Source organism: Vulpes lagopus, chromosome 3 (genome assembly GCF_018345385.1).
Source record: "Vulpes lagopus strain Blue_001 chromosome 3, ASM1834538v1, whole genome shotgun sequence".
Taxonomy (NCBI): domain Eukaryota; kingdom Metazoa; phylum Chordata; class Mammalia; order Carnivora; family Canidae; genus Vulpes; species Vulpes lagopus.
In genome coordinates, this window is record NC_054826.1 from 151,997,696 (window position 1) to 152,013,534 (window position 15,839).

The 15,839-nt window shown below is 48.5% G+C and overlaps 1 protein-coding gene across 2 annotated transcripts in view; it reads left to right on the plus strand.

Annotated features, from left to right (window-relative positions):
* Nucleotides 1-553: 553 nt before the first annotated feature.
* The window catches only part of LPAR3 (lysophosphatidic acid receptor 3), a 77,476-nt gene continuing 62,190 nt past the window's right edge, over nt 554-15,839 (plus strand). For both annotated transcript variants that reach the window (XM_041747287.1, XM_041747286.1), the window contains exon 1: nt 554-718. The gene's annotated coding sequence lies outside the window, so the exon portion shown is untranslated. The remainder of the gene's footprint in view (nt 719-15,839) is intronic.

Genomic DNA, 15,839 nt, shown 5'->3' on the forward strand with positions numbered 1-15,839 from the left:
AAAGGTGGGTCCGGGGAGGCTTTATACCTCAGCTTTGAAAAACAAAGTATCCAGGACTATTTACCCCAGGAGCTTAAGAAGCCTCTTTCGAGAACTCTTAAGTGTTTTCTTTTTATTTCATTTTATTTCCTGTTGCAACAGAAAGGTGCCCAGGAAAGGCTCCAGGCCAGGAAAGTCGTGAACATCTGGGCCTCCGGGGGCTGCGTGCACCCCGGGGTGGCTCTGGGGTGCAAGTTTTAGAGCAGGCATGTGGCCTGGCGGGGAGCCGGGTGCACGAACCCGCGGCCGCTGCAGACGAACGTCTCCCAGGGGAGCGGGCGGGGGTTGGGGGGGGCGAGGAGAGCGGCTCAGCGCTGTGCTCCCGCGCTCCCAGGTGGGCTCCTACCCGCGGGCGGGCGGGCGGGCGCTCGCGGGGACCGGCTCCCGGGGACCAGCCTCCGCTCGGCGCTCGCCGGCGGGGGGCGCTCCCGCGTGGGAACGCTCGGGCGCCGGGGCGGGGCGGGGCGGGGCGGGGCGGGGCCACCCCTCGCGCCGCCAAACTTTCCCGGGGCTGCGGGCGCGGCGCAGAGGCCGCCCAGAGGACCGCCCGCCCCGTCCTCCGCGGCTGCCCGCGCCCGGCCGGAGCCCGACCCCGGTCGCCTGGTCGCGCTCGGCCCCGAGGGCATGCGGCAGCCGCAGGGGCCGCGCTCCCGGGCTCGGCGGCGGGCGAGCGGCAGCGGTGAGTGCGGGCGCCGCGCGCGGGGAGGGGGCCCGGGGCGCGGGGGGGGGCGGGGCGCACCTCGGCCGGGCCGGCGCGCGGCTCTGCAGGGTCGCCTGGCGTCCTGGGCCCTGGGACCGGACTCTCCCGGGGGCGCATCTGGCGCGCCGCTCCTCGTTCTGGGGGTGCAAGGCCGCCGGGCTGCGGCGGGGCGGGGCCTCGGCACAGGTGCTGCTCGCGCTCGGCCTCCGGCCGTCGGGGCTGAACGGCGATGCCCCCGTGGAGCGCGGGCAGGACACCCGGCGCGACGGTGTGTCAGGGGAAAGCTCCAAGTCTGCAAGGCATGAAGGTTCCAGAAATAGTTATTATGAACCAACTGGTAACACTGGAGGGAGGGAAGGGGGGCGCTTTGCGAGGGAGCGGAGGTCCCCGCGGGCGGACGCGCTGTGCCCCGGGGCAGCGTCACTTCATTGCTCGCCCTCGGCGAGTTGCGACTACCTGAAGTTGCTTGGAGGTTTCTCAACTTGTAATTCGAGTAGTGGCTGTGAATATTGGAAACAATTTGGTCTTATTGGGGTAATCATTAAAACGACCCTCAAGAGCAATTTTTAACTGAGTAATTTCCACGAAATGGGTTCCCATCATTTGTCACGGTTCGTGCAACGCATTTCTCCCTCCTCGCTCCCTTGCTGACTTGTTGCCTGGTCTTGGAGCCCGACTTTAGAAGGCAAAGGCCGCGAAGCTTTTCACGGTTCCTACTTGTTTTTTGTTTTTTTAATTTTTTTTAAATTTTTATTTATTTATGATAGTCACACAGAGAGAGAGAGAGAGGCAGAGACACAGGCGGAGGGAGAAGCAGGCTCCATGCACCGGGAGCCCGATGTGGGATTCGATCCCGGGTCTCCAGGATCGCGCCCTGGGCCAAAGGCAGGCACCAAACCGCTGCGCCACCCAGGGATCCCTAGTTTTTGTTTTTTAAATAAGTCGGAGTATCAAAGTAAGTGGCAGTTACACACAGAAGGTCCCTTCTTTACCAGGCGCTAGGAGTCCATGCACTGCATTAATGCATTGACTTTTCTGTTGCTAAAGAGAGTTGTTCCATTTTCCCGGGAACTGTCAGGAGTTGCTAACCCGGCTCCCCCTGAGACTTTGGATCCAATTTTGTGTGGTCTTGAATCCAGCCAATGGATTTTTCCTCCTTTCCAACTAGAAGTCATACAGTCAGAAACACACAACCTTGGCTCTGTTAACATCATGCTTGTCTAAACAAACTGGACCATTCTGGAAAGGCCAGAAAACAAATCCTGCCGGTGAGGTTTATGTACTTTTTTTTTTTTTTTTTTTTTTTGAGGTTTATGTACTTGAGATAAGCTTCCAGAGTTGTCTCTTGTGCCTTGAGACTGTATGGACCCAGTAGTGTGTACGAGGATATGTTAGATCTGGACATTTCACCATCTAGACATGACTTAATTGATTGTCACTACCATAGGACTAGGAAAGTAGATCATTTGGGCATCTTTTTCTTATCTTTTTTTTTTTTTTTTTAATCTTTAGCATTCCAAACTTTATAGCTTTGATTTAACTATAGATGACACATCTTCTTTTCTAAGCTGGCTGCTTCTCCCCCAAGTTCTCCATCTTTTTGATGAGGGGCAGAAATGCACCATGACTTAAGTCCAACCTCTTATTTCTTTGGGCTGGGGCAGGGGAATCAGTGTAACTCGAATGGGAATTACTATAACTCAAATTACCTATTAGCCGTTCTCCTTGGAGTATACATTAGCTCAGAACGCTTTTCTGGCCTGTGATTATACCCAACAGAGTGGTTAAGTCTGATTGCAAGCTTCAAAATGGCAGAGCCTGGGCCCAGGGCGTTATTAATGTGGTGTAAGGGAAAGAGCAGGGCTTTACAGTCAGACCAGCCTTTGTTCCAGGCCAGGCTTTGTGACCTTGGATACTTGCTTCACGTCTCTAAGCGTTAATTTCCTTGCCTGTAAAAATGAAGATTCTAGAAGACAAAGCACTTAGCAGAGTCTCTGATACACAGGAAGTACTCCTTACCTGGTTGCCATCCTTTTCTCCAAGATAAACATTAAAATGTTGGTATTTCTGTAAACATGGGTGCAAATGTACATTGCTCAGGTGAGAGTGCAAGTGTAGATTCCCATGCTGTCGGTGACCTAGAGGTGTTCCACCTACTTTCCTTGCTGGTCCTCCCCCTTCCTGCTCTTCCCTCCATCATTCCTTCTGCAGGGACTGAGCCTCCTCCTCTTTGGCCTTGCTGATCCATTGTTCCTCATCCTGGATTCTGTGTGGATGGGGAGGAGTCCCCTGGAACTCAGTCCTGCCATGGATGGGAGATGTGGAGGTGAGGGGCACAGAAGCCCTGAGAGTTTGGGCTTTGACAGGACTGAGTTAGGCAGTTGGAGTACAGGGGTCTGGGTTCCAGTCCCTGCCCCACTTTTGTGAGGTCTTATGACAAGGTAAATCGCTTGTTGTCCTTGAATCAGTTTTGCCATTTAAATAACAGGGGTGATAATCCCTTTCCTGCCTCCGTGCTTGTGCTGGTGGGTGCTGTTAAGTCAGTCTGTGTGAAAGAGCTTGGCACCCAGTGAGGACTGCATAAACATGTGAATTACTGAGACAGGGCCTACAGGTGGGGGACACCCCAGGCAGGCCACCTGGAAGTGATAAGGTCTGAGTGTTGCATGTGCTACGTGCACACTACTGCGGTCCCTCTGCACCCTCTCTCCTGCCCTCTCATTGAAGGGGACTTCATGGAGGAAATCCTGCCAGAGGGTGAGAAACTGCTCTATGAGGAATACATGAGGAATACAAGTTTCAGGACTGAGATGACTTCCTGATACGTGATTCCATGGCACAGGACAAAGTTCCGAAGGAACTGTAATTCCCTCTTAGAATCACCTGTCCTGTCTGCTCATCTCAGTTCTTAGTGGACAAAAGCATAGCCGGTTAGGCCAGCCAGCCAGTGAGTCAGAAGAGCACAGTAATGCAATTGCTGGACGTTGAATTGGGGTGCCTGATGCCGTCCTCACTGGCCTATGCCTTCTTGCTAACTTGGGTCTTTAAGGTTCACTCTGCAAAGCACGAGTCCAGCTCCTTGCATTTCCATGCTGCAGACAATTAAGCTAATTATTTAATTGAGTCTGAATGATGCTTGCTTGCTCTCTGCCGGCCCTGCCTGCTGAGCTGGGAAAGTGGTGCCCAATGAGTGGAAGGTTCGGATTTCCCGGTTGCACCTGCCCCTCTTTGACCCCGCCCCCCCAGGCTGAGGTCTTTCTCCGTTTTCCTCTTCCCTCTGCATCTGCTGCCCCTGCCTCTGTAGTACCTGACCCCTGTCATCCCGTCCTCTGTGCCTCTTGCCTTGAATTCCTCCCTTGCCTGTGACCCCTGACATCACCCAGCTCCCATGGACCTTGCCTCCCTACCTCAGATGTGAATCATTCATACGCCTTAGGCTGGGCCAGACTGGGTGTCACTCTGGAAAACAGCCTGTCCAGTACAGCCTGCTCCGCTCCTTCCTAAGGGTGTTAGGCAGCGCCGCCCCCCCCCCCCCCCATTACTCATCAACAGTCCGGTGTCTTGATTATTCTCTGGGACATTAGGCTGAGGGGCTGCTAGCCTTGGCCCTAACTTAGCCCTGTGCAGATTCTGTGGTATCATCAGGGATGGCTTGGCAGGTGGCAGCTCTGGGTTGGAGGGTACTTTATCCCCTCCATAAGTGCCACCGGTTTGTCCCTCCAAACGAACATGCAGTCTAAACAAAAGCAGTGGGCTTGCTTTGTAAATGAAGCCTTAAGGTTTCCCTGGTCTCCCTTTACAGATAGGCTGCCCCAAAGCCCCTCCTCTACAGAAATTCCAGAGTTGCCTACAGATAGACTCGGACCATAGAAGTCCAAGGTGGGCAGTGGAGTCAAGTCAGAGGCATTCACTCCCCAAGGAGCTAGAGAAATCCAAAGTTAAGCTCTTGGCAAAGCTAGTTGTTGAAGACCAAAACAAGAGTTGAGGTAGAGAACCCACTGACTCATTTTGCCTCCTGCCCTGGTTGATTTTTAATAGGTTCGTCCTTTGAATGGGGGCCCTTCCCCTGAACTAAACTGAAAATAAGTATAATCTTTTTCTATACCCCCATGGCATTTGGATGAGTCAGGGTTCTCCAAAGAAACAGAACCAACAGGATATATATAGATATACGTGAGTGTATTATTGGAATTGGCTCATAGGGTCATGGAGGCTGAGAAGTCCCATCATGTGCCATCTGTAAGCCGGAGAAGCAGGAAAGCTGGTCATGTAATTCAGTGAGAGTGTGAAGAACCCGAGAACTGGAAGCACTGTTGTCCAAGGACAGAAGAGGATGTATGTTCAAGCAACAGCACAAACTTGACCTTTCACTTCTTTGTTCTCTTCAGGCTCTCTGTGGAAGATGACACCCAGTCATTGGTCAGGGTTATCTTCTTTACAGAGTTTATCAGTTCAAATGCTAATCTTTTCCAGAAACGCCCTTGGGGACACACCCAGATATTTTACCAGCTCTCTGTGCATCTCTTCACTCAGTTATGTTGACATACAAGTAACCGTCGTATCACCAAATCAGGGAATTGACATTGGTACTACTCTCTGCCATCCAGTCTACAGAACCCATTCATATTTCATCAGTCACCCCACCCCCCCGATATCTCTTGTCTTGCTTTTCCATGTTACATCAATTTGTCCTGTCTTTTCTGGAATAGTTGCTCAGACTTACTCTGTTCCCGAGATCCTTACAGCTGTACAGGTCTTACACACTCTGTAGGCTGATTATCCACCAGGGTCTAGCAGATGTTTCTTCAGTATCAGATGCAGGTCATGTGTCCTCGGTGGTACTCAGCTCGTCTTGGTGCATGGAGTTAGAAAGTACACGATATGAAACTGTCCCACCACTGGAATATTGGCCTTGAGCACCTGGTTATGGTGGTGGCTGCCAAATCTCCTCACCTCAGATTCACCATTTTTCCCTTTGAAATTTGTTGGTGGTTGTGGGGAAGCACTCTGAGGTTAACAGCCTGTTCCTCATTAAACCTCCACCTACCACCTGTGCCATTCATCGATGACTTCTGCCTGAATCAGCCACCTCTATGAAGGTTGCCACATGGTGATTTTTTATTTCCAGCCCTCCTTCTATGTTTGTTCATTGGTATTATACTATAAGGAAGAACTTTTGTTCTCCCTTCTGTGTTTATTCATTTATATTAGGTAGTATTCATGGATTCCCTTTGTATCCAAAATGTTGAAATCTGTTACTGTCATTATTTATTTTGATGCTCAAATTGACCTCTTTTGGCCAGTGGAAGTCCCTCTAAACTGGTTCCTGTGTCCTTTTGATATCCTGTTATTCATTGAGCATTTTTAAAAAAGATTTTATTTATTTATTCATGAGACACACACACACACACACACACAGAGGTAAAGACACAGGCAGAGGGAGAAGGAGGCTTCCTGAAAGGAGCCCAATGTGGGACTCCATCCCAGATCCTAGGATCACGTCCTGAGCTGAAGCCAGACACTCAGCTTCTAAGTCACTTAGGCTTCCCACACTAAGCATTTGAAAAGTTTCTGGCACCACAAGATATTCCAGGCTTACGTTGTACTTTCCCTGACCTAGTCAGTGCCCCTTTTGGTAAAGGATAGTATCACAAAGATATGGAAGGTTGATGTTCTCATTGTTTCTGGAGTGTCATTGCTTTAGACCCCTCAGGGCACAGAGGTAGGCAATGTATGTATATGTACGTGTGTATGTATACACATGTAGTTGTCATAAATTTTTCTATATTAGCCTATGTCTCATAAAATCATGAATTCAAAACAAATAGCTCCAACTCTAATCCAACACCCAGGATTGTCTTTGTACATATCTTTCCTGGCAGTAGGAAGATTGTAGCCCATTACCTTTAATATTTTTACTTAATATTTTACTTATTTTTACACTGTTTTACTCATGGTAGCCCATCTCCTAACCACAAAGGCCATCCTGCCTCCTCTGGCTCTCTCCACACTGCTTCTTGTCCTCATCTATCAGGCCTGCTCACCCATGCCTCTCTGTAGAACAGACTATCAACATAACCTCAGAGTGCTTCCCCACAGCCACCAACAAATTTCAAAGGGAAAAATAGTGAATTTGAGGTGAGGAAATGTGGTAGACACCAACATAGCCAGATGCTCAAAGCCAATATTCCAGTGGTGGGACAGTTTGACATCATGTGCCTTCTAACGTGATGCTCCCTTTGCTCACCAACCTCACTGGCACCCCGACCACAGCCCATGCCTCAGTGCACCTCCCCCAAACTGCCTCTCATCATACCTTTTTCTCACTTACAAGCTGACCCCTCAGTTCTGGGGAGGGAAGAAAGAGAAGGCAAAGGAAGAGAAGGGAAGGTGGGAATGGAAAGAAAGCCAAGATGAAAATAGTATATATATGTTCTTAAAGCTTTTGATACATCTTGCCACATGGCTCTCCCCCAGGTTGTTTCACTGTACATCCTCAAGGTGTGGTCTGTGGATGCCGTTTTCACTGTATCCTTGCCAACACTGAGGTCCAGTCAACTGTTTAAACATCAACCTCATAGCATTTCACTTTTGTCTCTCTTATAGCTCACACCATATTCACCTCGCAGCACTAAGACTGCTTCTAGTTCTCATCTCACCCTTTAGATCAGGGTTTCTCAGCCTGGGTACCACTAACATTTGGGGGCTGCAGAATTCTGTGTGGTGGGGGCTGTCCTGTGCCTTGTAGCATGTGTAGCAGCATCCCTGGCCTCTACCCACCAGATGCCAGTAGCGCCCCCAGCTGTGTCCAACACACGTCTCCAGATATTGTGAGATGTCCTGGGGCAGGGGTGTATGGAGGATTAGCCCTGGTTGAGCACCCACGACTCTAGATTACAAACTTCCTGAGGGCATTTTACATCTTTATACATGTTTGCACATCTCTTTCTCCTGCATTTAATGAAACCGAGGAAATGTTAACTGGACAGGGATGAGAGGAATCCGTGGAGGGGTAGCATTCACCATGACAGGACCAGCGGAACACATCCTTTTTGTATTCGTAACTTTTCATGTATGGGAATTCCATGACTATCCGAGAAGGAAAAGAAAAGGAATGGCAGCAAGGCTCAGGCATTATTAGTCTTGCTGAGTTAATTTCCAGTCTTTTCTTTTAAGTCAGGTAATTGAATTCTGTGGTCTAGCTCAACAGGTAGACTGTTCTGTTGATGGGGAGAGCAAGATGCTTTAGGAGAAGGTGGGTTCTTAAGTTATATTGTTCATTGCGTTAGAGATAAACCTGACTGCTTGCTCTTCTGGACTTTCTCTGAAGCAGGCAAACGGAGTAATCATTGATACTTTCTGTTGGGTATTTAGAGTTTTATTCTGTCGCTTTCATTGGATTATATGGACTTATTCCCGTAAACTTTTGTCAAAACTTCTAAGTAGAGATACAAGTTTTATTGGCATTTACCATAATCCTATTATATTTCTTCGGGAATCAGTAAATGTTTGGAAAAGGCATTAATGTCATTATGGAGAATAAATCTGCGTATTTCATTTCTCATGGGGCATAGAATTAAGTACGGAAAAAGGGTTCCCGTGGTCGGTGTGGCCCAAGAGCCCTGGGCCGGAAGGCTGAGCCCTGGTGAGAGTGAAGCAGGCTGTCCCAGTTTTAGTTTTCTTCTCCGTAACGTGGAGAATGCTCTATTTGCCTGTCTCACCATGTGATCAAATGGGAAAAGAGATGGGAACTCACTTTGAACACTGTTCAGTGGTATGTCAGTGAATGTGTTTAGATGGATTAATCTAAGATCCAGACAGAGTGGCCTAGAGTAAGCATGGTAATGTACTTAGAATGCTTCAACCCAGCAGGCTAAGCTCCTCTTACACATACTCATCTAAATGTTGTCAGTGGTGATGAGAAACTCCGGACAGGGTGGTAGAGGAGAGAAAGCCTTAGCCTAGAGGTTGTTATGCTGGTGACCCACCCAGTCTGAGGGAGGGGGTTCTTCTTCTGGTCTTCCCTGCCCCCCCCAAACCTCTGTTGAGATTCCCCTTCTCTGCCTATTGGGAACAGGCTTGCCTTGAAGTTGACTGGAGTCTTTCGACTCCTCTGAACTTGGAAGCAGGCTGAAGTCTCTACATTGGCTATTTCATTTATTTTGTCCTAATTACCCAGTAACCCAACAAGTTAGAGCTTGTCTCCCTTTTACAGCAGAGGAAATTAAAGCTCAAAGAGGGAAAGTAACTTTCCCAAGACCCTATTGATAAAAACTGAAAAGGAATGTCAGATTTAAATCTTCCAGTAGTCTTAGGGAGAAGATAGTATTATTATTCTTATTTTGTAGATGAGGCAATTAAGGCACACAGAGGTTGAATAACTTGCTAGTAAGCAAGGCCTCGACTCAGGCCATGTAGCTCGAGGCTGTGCTCCTTTGCATGTGCATGTCCAGTTTCACCAACAGCATTTGTGGAAGAGACGTCCTTTCCCCACTGTGCATTCTTGGCAACCTTGCTGAAGATCAGCTGACCGTCTACAAGTGGATTTATTTCTGGGTTCTCTATTCTGTTGGTCCCTATGTCTGTCCTTTTGCCAGTACCATACTGTTTTAATTACTGTAGCTTTGTCATATGTCTTGAAATCAGGAAGTATGTAGCCTCCAAATTTGTCATTCTTTCTCCTCTTTGGAATCCTTTGTGTTCTATATGCATCTTAGGATTTTTTTAAAAAGTGCCATGGAGATTTTGATGGGGGGATAGCTCTGAATCTTTTTTTTTTTTTTTTTAAGATTTTATATATATTCATGAGTGACAGAGAGAGAGAGAGAGAGAGAGAGAGAGAGAGAGAGAGAGAGAGAAAGAAGCAGGCTCCAGGCAGGGATCCTGACATGGCACTCGATCCTGGGACTCCAGGACCATGCCCTGGGCCAAAGGCAGTAGCTAAACCGCTGAGCCATCTGGGGATTCCCGATAGCTCTGAATCTTTAAATCACTTTGACCAGTATGGCTGTTTTGACAATATTGAGTCTTTTTATGCACTAACATAGTGTGTCTTTTCATTTACTTGCATCTCCTTTAGTTTCTTTCATTGATATGCTATAGTTCTCAGTGTGCAAGTCTTTTGCCTCTTTGGTTAAGCTTGTTTCTCAGTATTTTTTACTCTACTTTGATGCTATTGTAAATGGGATTGTGTTTTTAATTTCCTTTTTAAATTGTTCATCATTAGTGTGTGGACACGCAACTGATTTTTGTACGTTAATTTTGTGTCCTGCAACTTTACTGAATTCATTTATTAGGGTTTTTTTGTGCAACCTTTAGGGTTTTCTCTATATAAGATCATGTCACCTATGAACGGACGCAGTTTTACTCCTTCTTTCCCATGTGGATGCCATTTATATCTTTGCCTTGCCTAATTACCCTGGCTGGGACTTGCAGTACTATGTTGAATAGAAGTGGCCAGAGTGGGCATCGTTGACTTGTCCCTGATCCCAGAGGAAAAACTCATTTTCTAACTGCAGGGTCTGATGTTTGCTGTGGGAGCCACGCTCTTTAACCATTCGGCTCACCTGCTTATCTCCTAGTATTTGAACCCATACCTGAAGTCTGTGTTCTTCTACTGTGCCGCCGTGTAGCCTCTGCTTTCCCTCCTACACCCCCTGCTCCACTGCTGCCTCCCTGCTTTGTGTCAAGCGGCAGCAGAAGCAAGTGGCAGTGCCTTAAGCTTAGTCATGTGGCACTGGGCCCATCCTCAGGCAGGGGGAGATTCGTTCCTGGACTGTAGTTCTTCTAGGGTAGGTATAGGATGACTGTATCATCAGTCCTTGTTAAATTGAGGTGTCAGAGCATGAACAGTTAAACTTCCAGAATGCCAGTTGTATATTCCATTGATTGTTTAGAAATTTTGAGTTCCCCAGCTTCCTTGGGAAGTACTGTGTACCATTTATTAGTTCCTCTGGGCTAAGCATCTTGCTCCTCACCCTGTAAACATTGCTCTGCTTTAACCCTTGGGCAGTCCTATACAGCCGTTGTAGCTATGGTGCCTTATGTGTAGAGAGAGGCAAAGGCTCCAGCTGGGTCAGCAGTGCGCCAGGTCAGAGTCGTTGCTGAGTGTGACCAGCCTACGTCTGACTTACGTCCAGCCGATGCCAGAGCCTCTCTGGTCCCTGGCACTGGTGACCCTGCCCCTCCTGTGTCGTGGCCTCCATGCGTTCCTTGACAGGGTTGCGGTTACCAGACTCCACAGGTGTAGCCTTTTGCTCTGTGACCTCTGTGTTACATGCCAGTGCTGAAGCGTTCCTTCCTTGCTTCATGTGGACTGGCCAGCATCTGCTCCGTGATGGAGGAGTAGAAATGAGAGAACTGCATTGAAATAAAACAAACTCCCATTCAGCAGGACAGGAGACCTGCAGCTGCACGGGTGCATAAAAATAATGATCATGAAGCCGTGCTGGGCAGGAACTGAAACCTCTCTGCCCTGGTAGGGGAGTAATTCTGCGGCTGGCCCCGCTTCTCCTTCCTGGGAGGCACCTCACCAGCACCCTGACCTTGACTTTGGTTCCTGTGAAGGTCTCCCCATCCGCCACCCTCTGTGGCCATATCTGAAATGGGTGTGGGAGAGGGTGTGCTCCTGCGGGAGAGGGAACAGGGACTTTCCAGGCCCAGCTGTGGCTTCCACAGCAACCTGATACCTTAAGGAGTTCCTAGGCCTCCCGGTCTGTTTGCTTCTAGTCAGTTCCACTCAGCAGTTACCGTGTCCACGTTTTGTGGGGGACCACGTTCTGAAGCTTGCCTGACCTCCCGACTTCTGTGCTCAGCCCACCTCTGTCTTCCCTTTTCATTGATCTCTGCTGCCAGGTCCCCTAAGGCATGGACGGGAGCAGGAAGGCGCACCTTGGCTCTGCTCTACTAGAGGCCTGTCTTCCTTTGCTTCAGTGCAGCATCTTCTTGGGAGGCCTTCAGGAAAGTCTGAGGGTGGCCACACCACCCTCTGCTCTTTGGGGTCACAGAGAAGTTAACATTTCTAATCTGTCTCCCAGTTTCTGGATGCCATCTGCCCCTCTACACCTTGGCTTCCAAGCTTACGGACGCTTCTTGCCTGAGCTCATCTCTTTCTTGTAATGCTTTGCTCAAAGCTGCAAGGAAGGGGCAGCCAGTGCATGTTCACATTGTGTTTGATTCTAGCACCTTCACCTACAACTGCAGGCTTCTTGGGCAGAGTTCTCAAAACACACTTGCTTGAAGAAGGTAGCCGTTTATTTTTCTGTCTTGTGGACAGCACCGAGGTGAGTGGTTTGCGTTCTAAGGGTCCCTTTTGTCTTGTTTTTCTGCCATCCACTAGGGCAGTGCTCCTCAGACTCTGTTTAGAGATGGGTTTTCTTTATTTCCAGTATTGCAAAGACCAGTAGCTGTGGTTTATACTCCACTGGTCGTGCACTTTGTCGTTGACAGCAGCATCAGAGTGCTCTAAACAGCTCTAAGTGTTTATTTGCAGTTTCTGTACCTACCTCCCCATTGACAGAAACTTGTCCATGGAAGGCGTTGAATCATGCATCTCTAGGGCTCCGCCCTGGTCTGAACGCTTAATGCTGAATCACAGGCCTCCCATCTGTATTCTAACTTGCAAGAAAGGGAAAGAGCAGGGAGGAGCACACACCACACGTTTTAGGACTAACCTGGAAGTAGCATGCTTCATTTATGTTCACATTCGGTTGCAGAAGCTTAGTCATGTGGCCCGCCTAGCTGCAAGGAGGCTGGGGAATGGAGTTTGTTACAAGTGGGAAACAATTAGGAGTCTGCGCCATAGAACATGAAGCTAAATATAGATATAAAAAAAATAATCATAAGTTGCAGGACGGTATAAAGCTAAGGGCAAATGAGTTAGCAGAATGAGTTCAGTGTCATACCAGGTAGAACAGGACTTCTTAGGAAATGGAGTCCAAGGTCCTGCCAGTCTTTCTTTGCAACCTGAGGGTCAGAGGCCTGCTGCTGGTAAGGTTAATGAGGGGGAGTTCCCTGGGGAAGAGGCAGAGAACCATTCTCTCTGGAAAGCCCAGCAAGCATCTACTGGGTTTGGAGCTGAGTTAGAATCCGAAAGGGCATATCCAGCATGCTGGAGCAGGAGTGGCTTGAGACCCCGGAACACCAACAGTAGTCAGGACCCAGCGGCACATCGGGGAAAGGGTCTCTACTAGTCTACCCTGAGCCTGAGCAAAACACCCAGAGGAGAGAGAACACGAGGTCCAGGCCAGCATGATTGGGACAAAAGCCTGTCCCATTCCAAACCGCTCTGGCAACTTTTGAATGCCATTCTACAAACAAGGAGTGAGGCCTGAGACCAACCATCATTTCTAGCTCCCTACATTAAAAATCTGGTGTTCAAACTTGTAATTTTATTTTTTATTGTGGTCTTATTATCTCCAAGAGCTGAAATGAGGGAAGTTGAGAGTTCCAAACTACATGTGCTATCTTTTTTTTTTAATTTTTATTTATTTATGATAGTCACACACACACACACACACACACACACACACACACACACAGAGAGAGAGAGGCAAGACACAGGCAGAGGGAGAAGCAGGCTCCATGCACCAGAAGCCCGACGTGGGATTCGATCCCGGGTCTCCAGGATTGCGCCCTGGGCCAAAGGTAGGCACCAAACTGCTGCGCCACCCAGGGATCCCTACATGTGCTATCTTTAGCGTGACTTTCTTCTTATTTATCTTGAAGGCAGTGTGGGAGCTTAGCATGAGAGAGAGGGGTTGTGAGAGGCATGGGCTTGGGATAGCTATTCAGGAGTCATCACATAGAGGTAATAATTTAAGCAATAGTAGTTCTGGTGGGAGAAAGTTTAAAGGGAGGAGAAGAGGAGGCTGAGAACAAGTCTAGGAATGTGTATCTGCAGAGATATTGAGGATGATGGGGAAACACCAGGAAAGAAGAGAGGCCCAAGGGCTTAGGTGGGGAGTTTCAGGAAGGAAATAACTCTTTGTCAACCTCCACAGTGAACCGAAGGAAAAGAGGATTGGAAACAGAGGATTTGGGAATTACTTGATAAAATGGAACACATTTTAATTTTGTGCTGGTTACAAGCAAGGACTTGTTTGTGCCTCAAAAAGCAGGGAGACAGGACACCAGCTCTGCTCACAATAGGTTTGGAAGTGATGTCAAGATAAATATGCAATAAAGCATGTCGAATGCCATAGAAGAGGTGCCTAGTGTTTCTCAGCCAAATTTCTTGAGAGGACAGCCTACACTTTCTTTTTACTCCTGTATCACCCAAGCCTTATTCAGCATAATGTGATCAAGTCTCCATCTCCTCTGCTTCCCACTGGCTGGCTGAAACTGACCAACACATGAGCCAAATATTTATTGTGTATCTAAGTCTTTGGGCATCAGGGGCACAAATGTAAGAAACTGTGCTAGCCCTTGAGAAGCTCACAGTCTGGTGGGAAAGGCTGACCCTGGGGTAGAGGACACTCCTACAGTGTGACCTCCGACCTCCAGGGAGCTCTCCCCAACAGTGACTAAAATAGAGTCTGAATTCAGTGAACCAAAAGTCAGTTCAGCAAAATCAGTGTATACTTGTAGGAAAGTTCCAGTTGTATCGATTTGTCTAAGTTCCAGAGTCAAGGATTGCCTCTGATCTCCCCCAAGCTTGTTTGTATTCGTATTGGAGGTAGCAGGTGGAAGAGCAGAGGTGAGGAAGGCTAGGATAAGGTGAAGCTATTATTGGTATAGGGACAAGTGTATTCCTGAGACACCCCCACCCCATGCTTTGAGCCCCCAAGCTTCTTTGCTTATTCGGGGACTATGTCAGGTTCGTGTCCCCAGAGTCCAAAGATCATCTGCCATTGCAGCATCTCCAGGGAGGCTGCAGGCTACAGAGCTTCTGGGAGAACAGCACTGATGCAGGACTCCCCACAGCTGGCCCCACCACTGGACATGCCACTGAAGGATGGATCAACGGTGCCCAGCAACGTGTAGCCCTTGTAGTATGTCTGCCTTGCTTTTGGTTCACATCAGGCTGCGGTGCCCCCTCGGCTCAGTTTGTCATTACCCTCCCCCTGCCCTCCTCACAGGCAGTATACGGAAAAGACTATTAATTTCTTCGCTGTAACCCCTGGTTTCAAACATGGCTAACCTTAGGCCCAACTTAACCCTTAAATCCATGTCATGTATTTCCATGGTGTCTAAGACCAGCAACACAGATCAATTTGGGACCAATCCTGGATTACGCTGAAGGGTATCAGTGACGTAGACTCTAATATGCAAGGATCTGTTGGAATCCAGTGCCATCCCCTGTATTTTATATAACCCCTATCACCATGGGTATAGATAACTCATTTATTAAATCACTTACTATATGTAGAGGAATTTAGTAGGGTTCTGGTACAGGTAAAGGGACGCTGAGGGCAGCAACAGAATTATGATACTGGTCCATGGCCTCAGGAATATGATTTATTCCTTCTCTGGAAGTTATTATATTCACAACCAAGAAATTTTTTAGAAAGGTTTTATTTATTCATGAGAGATACACAGAGAGAGGCAGAGACATAGGCAGAGGGAGAAGCAGGCTCCATGCAGGGAGCCCAATGTGGAACTCGATCCCAGGACCCTGGGATCACGCCCTGAGCCAAAGGCAGATGCTCAACCACTGGGCCACCCAGGTGCCCCCACAACCAAGAAATGTTAAAGTGTACTAGATGTCACTAAAAGATTTAAGGAAATCCATAACGTTAAAACCTTGAAAATAACATTTTCTGTTGTATTACAGTGTACTTGAAATGATGTGTATTATCAGTGTCCCATGAGAAACAGATGATACGGTTAAACTGGTAATTGGAGCAGGGGGGAGGGTACTTGGAAGGGGGGGCAGGGGGCAGAGTTCATGGAAGCCAACAAGAAATGGCACAGCATCAGCCAAGAACTGGAAGTAGCAAGGGGTAGTTAACACCCCTCAACCTGAAAGCCGAGGGGAGGGAGGAGGTGAGGCTGCCTGTGTGGAGAGGCTGGCTGACAGGAGCTAGTCGGGCCAGTCCACAGCAAGCCAGCGGGGAGGGAGCCAGACCAGTCAGTGTCTCAGCCTCACCTCCGCACCATC